This window comes from Balaenoptera physalus (genome assembly GCF_965194825.1).
Source record: "Balaenoptera physalus genome assembly, chromosome: 5".
NCBI lineage: Eukaryota > Metazoa > Chordata > Mammalia > Artiodactyla > Balaenopteridae > Balaenoptera > Balaenoptera physalus.
Genome location: NC_138884.1, coordinates 133,531,454 through 133,540,733, shown reverse-complemented (window position 1 = coordinate 133,540,733; position 9,280 = coordinate 133,531,454).

Sequence of the window (9,280 nt, the reverse complement as noted above, 5' to 3'; positions counted from 1 at the left end):
CTATACAATGGACACTGCAAATAAGAAAGAGACAGTTCAATGTAGTAACATAACACTAAGGAATCTCCAAGATATTTTGTCCTGTGAGGAAAAAGCTTAGTGCAGAATAATGTGCCTGCTACCTTTTGCATAAGAAAGACCACAAGATCTGCAGGAAACAATCTTGTTGAGCTCACATATCGAAGGAGGAGAATGGAAACCCATGAGGCCACGGTGGAGGCAGACTTTTAAGCTAGATACCGCTTATTTATTTACCCAATTCAAAAAGAAAAGTCAATGAAATCAATTTTTTTAACTTATCCTCTAGGTCAATATTTTAAAATATTATTCATTCACTCAAAGCCCATCTCTTCTTTTTCCTGCACGTAAGTAGGTCCCATTTGCCAATTTGTACATCGGTGGCAGCCCTGCCACGATGATTCATTAGGGCATCACTTCAGCGTACCCTGGTTGCAACCCCATGAATTAGCTAAGAATGTGAAACTGTTTCCTGCCTGGGCGGCAGGCCTGGAAAAAGGTGTGAATTTCTCAAGTCAGCCTTAATTTCAAATCCAGAATCTACCATTTCCTAGCACTATGACCTTAGGCAAATTCCTTAATCTCTCTTAGCTTCAGTTTATTTTTCCCAAAAAGAAGATAATAATATCTTCACTGCAAGGTTGGGAAGATTAAAGGAGTTAATATATAAAACACCTGCCGAGGCACAAAACAAATGTTAGTTGCTTTTTCCTTTTTTTTTTTTTCCATGTGACTTGCCTAGTTTAACAAATGATATTCTAAATTAACCAGCTTAATAACTGTCCCTTATTCATTCATTAATAACTTTTGTAGTGATTGATGATCTGATTAAGTGTGAATAGTTCTGCTTTAACCTTTAGCCATATCAGATTTTTGATTTTTCTGGTATTGTGACTAAAACTATTGATAAAGCCTCTGCATGTTCAGTCTCGGTAACTAATTGAAATGAACAGCATATTCCTTCACAAAATGTTGACTGATTGCTGGTTTACGGATTTCTTGGGACAAGTTAATTCCATCAAAACAACTAAATGGATTTTTCTGTGCAGACTTTTTTTCCCCCTGACTAATCAGGATTAGTTGTAGTGTACACAGCTATATGCTTTGATTTAGCGACTAAGACAGCACAAAATTTTATACCTCATAAATGCCGTGTTAGTAATCAAGGTAAAGTAGAGATAAATTTTTTAAAAATGGACAAAAGCCAATTAAAAGCCAAACTAGCATTAGCAATAAGCTTTCTCTTCAAAGACTAATAAATATTCTGAAATATTATACTTAGGAAAATGAAACCTCAGGTTAGGTCCTTCAGTGGGAACGTGTGATTTATTTGGGAATCCCCATGAAGAGATTGATGAGACTTGTAGAAACTAGTGATAAAACTTACAGCTGTAAGTCGAGATTTACAGGTGAGACATAGGTACACAATTCTTCAAAGTGATAGCACTTGTTCCCCCAATTAAATTTCTGAAGAACTATTTTGAAATTTCAAGTCATAAGTGGATAGTTATCTTTGAGAACAATCTATAAGGGAAATAGTATTGCAAGATTTGTAGTTGTGTTTGACTTAGCACAGTTTTGCAATTTAAAAAAGCCAAAGGACAACGCAAATTGTAATACGGACTAAATGAACAAAACTAGCTTTCTCTCTTCTTCTCATTTTGCCTTTATTGGATGAAGGCACTTTTCCCCAGGTTCTGAGAAAAAAGATGTCTTTAGAACCACATAGATTGATAATAATATCATAAATGGCCCATTCATTGTCCCTAAAAAATTATTTAAAAAATAGGGTATATAGAAAGCAGAAATGACCAGGGTTATTATTATTTTCAATTTTCTTTTATTTGTAGTAAAAGCTTTATTTATTTATTTTTTTCATGAAAAGAGCCTCCCCTTGATGTCTGTTTGCAGTTCCTGTTAGCCTTTTATAGAGAACTTGTGCCTGCACTGAAGGTGAATTCTTTTAATCCAATTATAAACAGAAAAGCCATAGTAAAAGAGGGAAGAAAAAGTCACAGTAAAAATCATGTAAGAGGCATGAAGTCTCTTACACAGCACACAGCTGGAAGCGTCACCTGTATTTGTATTCTCCTTCAATCCACAGGCAAAAATTTCCATCTACCTTCCCAGATTAAAGTATCAACACTTTGGAATTGCTGAGAGGAAAATTAAACAGTTACCTATCAGTTTTCTACAACAAGGAATTGAGAATTTTTCATTTTCTTGTTCATTGCAACAAATTTTAATATTTTTCCCAATAAAAGGAGAATTCTTGTAAGACACACAGTTAGTTATCCAGGGAATTTGAGGAGATAATCAGCAGGAGATGGCACCCTTGCTGCTCCCATGACTGTGGGAAGTTAACCCTGTAATGGCTTTAGGGGATGGAGCCATCTGGTTTTACAGTTCATTACCCTTTCACCCTCAGGAGCAACACATTCTGTAAGGAGTTGCTCTTTGCTTGCTGAGCAGTTTAGAACAGAAACTAACAATGGGATTAAATTCATTCTGCTGCCCTGCAGGTTTCCATCCTCAGGGTGCCCTCAATTTGAAGAACAGTAACATCAGCACAGGAGTTGGGGAAATGAGAACAGCAGGCAGAACACGTGGGTGTAAAGCAATCAGAGGCCGCCTCTGCAAAGAAATAGCCTGCTTAGGACAAGGCCAATAGTCAAAGCCAGAAACAGAGCCTGTCCAGCAAACACCATCAGGGTGGATAGTTACAGGACATGCAGCACTTGGGAAGTGACAAGAAAGGGGAGAAAATCCTTTCCTTGGGAATCCATGAATTTTGGTTAAAGGCTAACTTAGCAGTTTTCTTTCTTTAAAAAAAGAAATACCTTGTAAGGTACAGATTCTCTGGGAACTCTCCTCCTCAGCCTAGGAGCTCTGGAGAGTAAACTGTTTACCAAGTATTTATACACCCAGCACTGTGCTAAGTGCATTGTATGCAATTACTTTGCATTTAATCCTTACAAAATTTTATGAAATAAGTTTTACTATCCATATCTTATGAATTAAGGAAATAGTTTAAGAGAGCTTTAGGATCTTGTTCATTTTCAACAAAGTAGGTAAAAAGACAGAGCCAAGAGTTTGTATTTGTCACTATTGAATATTAAGTTAAAGGAAAAGCTGAAGAAATAGCTGGCAATTTAGGGTCTATGGATAAGAGTCAAGCACTGAGATTGTAAAATGTGGAAAAGAAAAGGTGAAGGATGACTTAATAGTACCTCCCAATTCATAAAATCTACAAGGAAATGTTTAGTACTTATTCCATACCTTTACATAGAGAACAAGAAAAATGGGCATAACCTACATTAAAAAATGTTCAGTGTTAATGAATGATTTTGTAATAGGAAAAGTTTAAGGGTGACAATCCTTAGAAAATTTAAAAAATAAAAATATATGATTTTGGGACTTCCCTGGCGGTCCAGTGGTTAAGACTCTGGGCTTCCAACGAAGGGGGCATGGGTTCAATACCCGGTCAAGGAACTAAGATCCCACGTGCCGTGCTAAGACCCCCAAATACCGATGCAGCCAAAATATACCTATGATTTTGATAGAAAAGATCTGCCTGTAGGGAGGATTTGGAAAGACATGATTTATTAATTATTATCTTTTAATTATGAGATGGGAAAAGACACACTAGTGGAAGTGAACCACAGGCCAGATGATCACGTGAGTTTCTTCTTGTTTTCTCAAATTTGTAGGCAGAGACCTTCAGGCCTCAAGAAAACCTCCAGAAGGATTCCCAACAAGTTTCAGAAAGTGAGAATCTGGCTGGTTGTCAATAGGACTTTGAACGTGTAAGGAGAGAAACAGTTGCCATGGGCATTTGGTTGTCTTTGAATATAGGAAAGAACTAAGATGAAAATACAATAAGCTATTATATATAAACTGATTTTGGAACAGGGCCTTAATACACACTCAGTGCCTTTACCAAAACAAAACGAGAGAAAGCAAAACAAACAAAATACCAACTAAAAAACCAGTCCACAACGGAAAGTGTTTTTATTCATTAAAACTACAACAAAAAAATGTATTCCTACCTTTTCACAGCAATCCATCAACTAGCAAGGATAAATAAGGTATTGTTAGCTGCCCTTTAGTGACACTGAAGGATTAATGGCATTGTGTTTTCTGTTCACATGAAACATGAATTCTATCCGCTAATGATTCAAATGCTAAATTGCAAAATCTCTTGCATTTACATGTATGCTTTATTCCTGGCAAAATTATCTTCAGCATCAATGTTAATTGTATGTAGAACACTTAAAGAAAACAAAACCTCAAAAACTTCATTTCTTAGGTTTCTATAGGGACCATTCCCTTGGTCATTTAATTTTTGGAGAATTTTTTTAAATGGCATGTGATGTGTTGAAAAAAGCACCGAGTTTCCAGGAGACCTGAAAAAGTCACTTATGCTTTGCTGTCCTTTGTTCTACGTTACTTTCTGAGCCACTGTTCTATCATCTATAAATTAGAAATAATAATTCATCTTCTTCTAGCTCTTCATACAATTATAAGAAAATACTTTACAAAGCATAAAATGAGAGCTAGTATACCTAAATTTCAGATACTGTTGATTGGTAACACTAGAGACTCAATTTACAATTTTTCATAAATTTTAATAAAATTAAAATGTTCAGAATTAAATTTGAGTGGTAATAAATTTCAGTATATTCCCAATAATCAGGTGACATGAAATCTCGAACATTTACAAAGAAGAAAACAAGCAGGCAAAATGAAGAGAGAAAAGTTTAAAACCATATTCCAGTATTGAAAGAGAATTTAATTTTATGACAGTAGTTGATAATCTGTTTGCATTTTGTTCAGGTCAGCCTTCCTATAACCCTGGGCTGTGGCAATATTGCTTTGTGTCTTCCATCCTGTAATCCAGTCTTTTATTGATTTGGGGGAGACTACCTGGTCATTTGGATCCCTACTGTTAACCTGTCACTTCTCTCTTTTCTTCCAGCTTAAACTTGAGGTCCACACCCACCCTTCACACTGCACCAGGCACTAACAAACAGTTTCAAAGCGTTCCTTAATTCTGATAAGACTGGAAAAGACATATGTTCCCTGAAGGTGCTCAGTCAAAATAGGAACAGCCAGAAGCTTTAAAAGTATATATATATATTTTCAAAATATGCTTGTATCTCCTCTACTATGAAATTGTAACTGACACAAGATTCAAGAGTAAATTCCCCCAAAAGAAGGTTCCAATGACATTTCCAGTTCATGAATCAAAGGGTAAGAGGAAAGATGAATTTCTAGAATTATTTTTAATAGCATTGTTTTTAATCCCCCAAATAAGCTTCTTTATATTCTTAAGTTTTCTTTATAGTCAATACATTGCAGGCAACTCAGAAGGAAAAGTACCTTAAAGGAAAAGACATACATTTTGCCCAAGGCACTTTAATTGATCTAAACAAAGGCTGGGCTCCAAGCAAATGTACCTTTGGAGCTCAGAAGACCGCAGCTGCTAGCAAATAAGCAGGTTTTGGGAATTCGCACTTGGGGAGGCCTGCTATGGCTGCTCAGGCCCCTTGCATTTTGTCAGTGGTTACTGAGCAATCAAAACATTTAGAATTCTCATGGAAATTTGCTGAAGCAGGCATGAACATACGAGGTGTAAAATAATGATTAGTTCATGACTAGAGGTGTTGCCCTGGGTTTTTTTGGTCTGTTTTTGATTACCCTTAATGGGAGCAAAGAACACAAAGGATTTTCTCAACATGTACAGAGTTGTATTTCTCACAGAATATTTGAACTATCTCCTTACATCAGAATAAGGGCATGGGCTAGGCCGTGAGGCTGGAGCTCTGTGAAGTGAGCTGCTAAAAGCCCCTGGGTGGTAGATCCGTTACAAACTTCCATTCAAATCTGCTTTTCTGCATAGATGACTTGTTTACAGAACTGTGCTGTACTCTGCCCTACCACTCATAGATAGGCATTCATTGTAAAATTCATAATGAAACCAAAATGGCTCCAACCCCCCAAACCCACTCTGACCTTACAGAGCTGAAACCATCACATTAAGGCAGTTTTCTTATCTTCACCCTTACTTCCCTGAGCTGATCTCAGTATAAGTCTTCTTTGATCAGATCTTAAAAAAGAAACTGGTTTATGCACTAAACGTTTTGTGCCTTGATCTAATATTAACATGATGTCTGTGTAAAATGACAAAAAGAACCAGTATTGAATCACATTATATTTTCTGTCATTCCACGTTATCCCAGATTGCTAAATGTGTTCTTTCCAAGAAGTTTGATTGAATTACTGTATACGTTTACTGTCCTTTGTGACAGTTTTGTCATTGTTAGAGATTTCAGTAATTAAAATGGGAAACAGAAGCTTAGGTTATTTTCCTTATCAAAACTATGTTCCTTGGAGCCACATTATTTATGATGGTTTTCGTGCTCTTGTACATTGGATGTCTTAAGCTGAGTGTAGTTTAGGGGATACTCTATAATTACAGGAAGGTACTTCTTTCCTTCAACACTGTGATCTGACCTGTGACACATCTGTACTATACACTATGTAAATGGCTAACATGTCAATTGCAAACCAACTGAATGTACAAATCTTAGTGCTGGTGCTGAAATCTCTTCAGAATAGTCATCATGATCTCAAAGTTTGTTTCAAAATTTGCAAGTATCAAGTATCAATCAAAACTGAAGATGGAACACTAATGAATGTTGAATTCTCATGTTTTAGGTGTACTTCCTTTTTAGATTTTTTTGGTTCTCTGCTATTTTTAACGTACTGTTTCATTTAAATTTTGTACATGCTAATTTCATTTGTGCGATTCAAATAAAATTGTGGTATATACAAAAAAAAAAAAAAGGAAAAGTCATGTTAACCAGATAAGGAGAAGCTAAGTCCTAACCAGGCCAGAGTTAGGATCCCATAAAAGGAAGGTGATTTAATGGCCACAGGTGACAAATATATTCATCTTGAGTCTTTTGGTTTGCAAGTAATAGAAATCCATTCAAATTATTTCCAGCAAAGAGGGGACTTTATTGAAAGTCTGGATTGCCTAACCATAGAAAGGAGGGGTGTAGTTTAGCCCAAGGAGTGACTGAACCCAGGAATGTGACACCCTCTGGACTGCCCCTCTTCTGTTTGTTGAACAGCTTCTTTCATAGTTTGGGGTCTTCAAATCTCATAAACCTGCCACTAGAGAGGGACTTCTTCCCTTCCTAGGGAAGAATTCAGAATGGCCCACCCTTGGATAAATCAACTCTGGCGAGGAAGGTAGGGAATTGTCATTGCCAGCAGCTGGAGAAATTCAAGGTAAAGTGGAGAAATGAATAGCTTTGCAAATAAAAGGGCTGCAACTAGGATTAATAAAGGGATTAATACTGTGCAACAAACCAAACTGCAGGTGGAGAACACACCTTAGAATAAAACAGCAGGGCTTCCCTGGTGGCGCAGTGGTTGAGAATCTGCCTGCCAATGCAGGCGACATGGGTTCGAGCCCTGGTCTGGGAAGATCTCACATGCCACGGAGCAACTGGGCCCGTGAGCCACAACTACTGAGCCTGCGTGTCTGGAGCCTGTGCTCCGCAACAAAAGAGGCCACGACAGTGAGAGGCCCGCGCACCACAATGAAGAGTGGCCCCCGCTCGCCACAACTCGAGAAAGCCCTCGCACAGAAACGAAGACCCAACACAGCCAAAACAAGAAAAATAAATAAATAAATAAATTTAAAAAAAAAAGAAAAAGAATAAAAGAGCAATGCTCAATTGTGCTTAAACTGAGAATCCTTGGTACGGGGGATGGAGGACCAAGGAAGCGAATGCAGAGATTAAAATGTGGGATGAGCGTTGGGACTAATTTTTTTGATAGTTACGGAAGAATCAGACAGTATCCTGTTCATGTGACCATAACAAAATACTAAGAAATTATCAGGCTAGTGAGAAAAAGAGCAACAAAGACTGTTCTTTACAAATAAAGTTAAGGCCAGTGAGTGATTCAGGCCTTCAAACTGTGGTGACTCAGGACTACCCTGAAACTCCTAGTGGTCTTCAAAGGACCACAGCCGCAGGGTTGGTGGAACTTTCCGCTGGATCTTTTTTTTTTTTTAACATCTTTATTGGAGTATAATTGCTTTACAATGGTGTGTTAGTTTCCGCTTTGTAACAAAGTGAATCAGCTATACATATACATATATCCCCATATCTCCTCCCTCTTGCATCTCCCTCCCTCCCACCCTCCCTATCCCACCCCTCTAGGTGGTCACAAAGCACGGAGCTGATCTCCATGTGCTATGCGGCTGCTTCCCACTAGCTATCTATTTTACGTTTGGTAGTGTATATATGTCCATGCCACTCTCTCACTTTGTCCCAGCTTACCCTTCCCCCTTCCCATGTCCTCAAGTCCATTCTCTACGTCTGCATCTTTATTCCTGTCCTGCCCCTAGGTTTTTCAGAACCCTTTTTTTTTTTTTTTTTTTAGATTCCATATATATGTGTTAGCATACAGTATTTGTTTTTCTCTTTCTGACTTACTTCACTCTGTACGACAGACTCTAGGTCCATCCACCTCACTACAAATAACTCAATTTCATTTCTGTTTTGGCTGAGTAATATTCCATTGTATATATGTGCCACATCTTCTTTATCCATTCATCTATCGATGGACACTTAGGTTGCTTCCATATCCTGGCAACTGTGAATAGAGCTGCAATGAACATTGTGGTATATGACTCTTTTTGAATTATGGTTTTCTCAGGGTATACGCCCAGTAGTGGGATTGCTGAGTTATATGATAGTTCTATTTTTAGTTTTTTAAGGAACTTCCATACTGTTCTCCATAGTGGCTGTATCAAGTTACATTCCCACCAACAGTGCAAGAGGGTTCCCTTTTCTCCACACCTTCTCCAGCATTTATTGTTTGTAGATTTTTTGATGAGGGCCATTCTGACCAGTGTGAGGTGATATCTCATTGTAGTTTTGACTTGCATTTCTCTAATGATTAGTGATGTTGAGTACTCTTTCATATGTTTGTTGGCAATCTGTATATCTTCTTTGGAGAAATGTCTATTTAGGTCTTCTGCCCATTTTTGGATTGGGCTGTTTGTTTTTTTGATATTGAGCTGCATGAGCTACTTGTAAATTTTGGAGATTAATCCTTTGTCACTTGCTTCATTTGCAAATATTTTCTCCCATTCTGAGGGTTGTCTTTTCATCTTGTTTATGGTTTCCCTTGCTGTGCAAAAGCTTCTAAGTTTCATTAGGTCCCACTTGTTTATTTT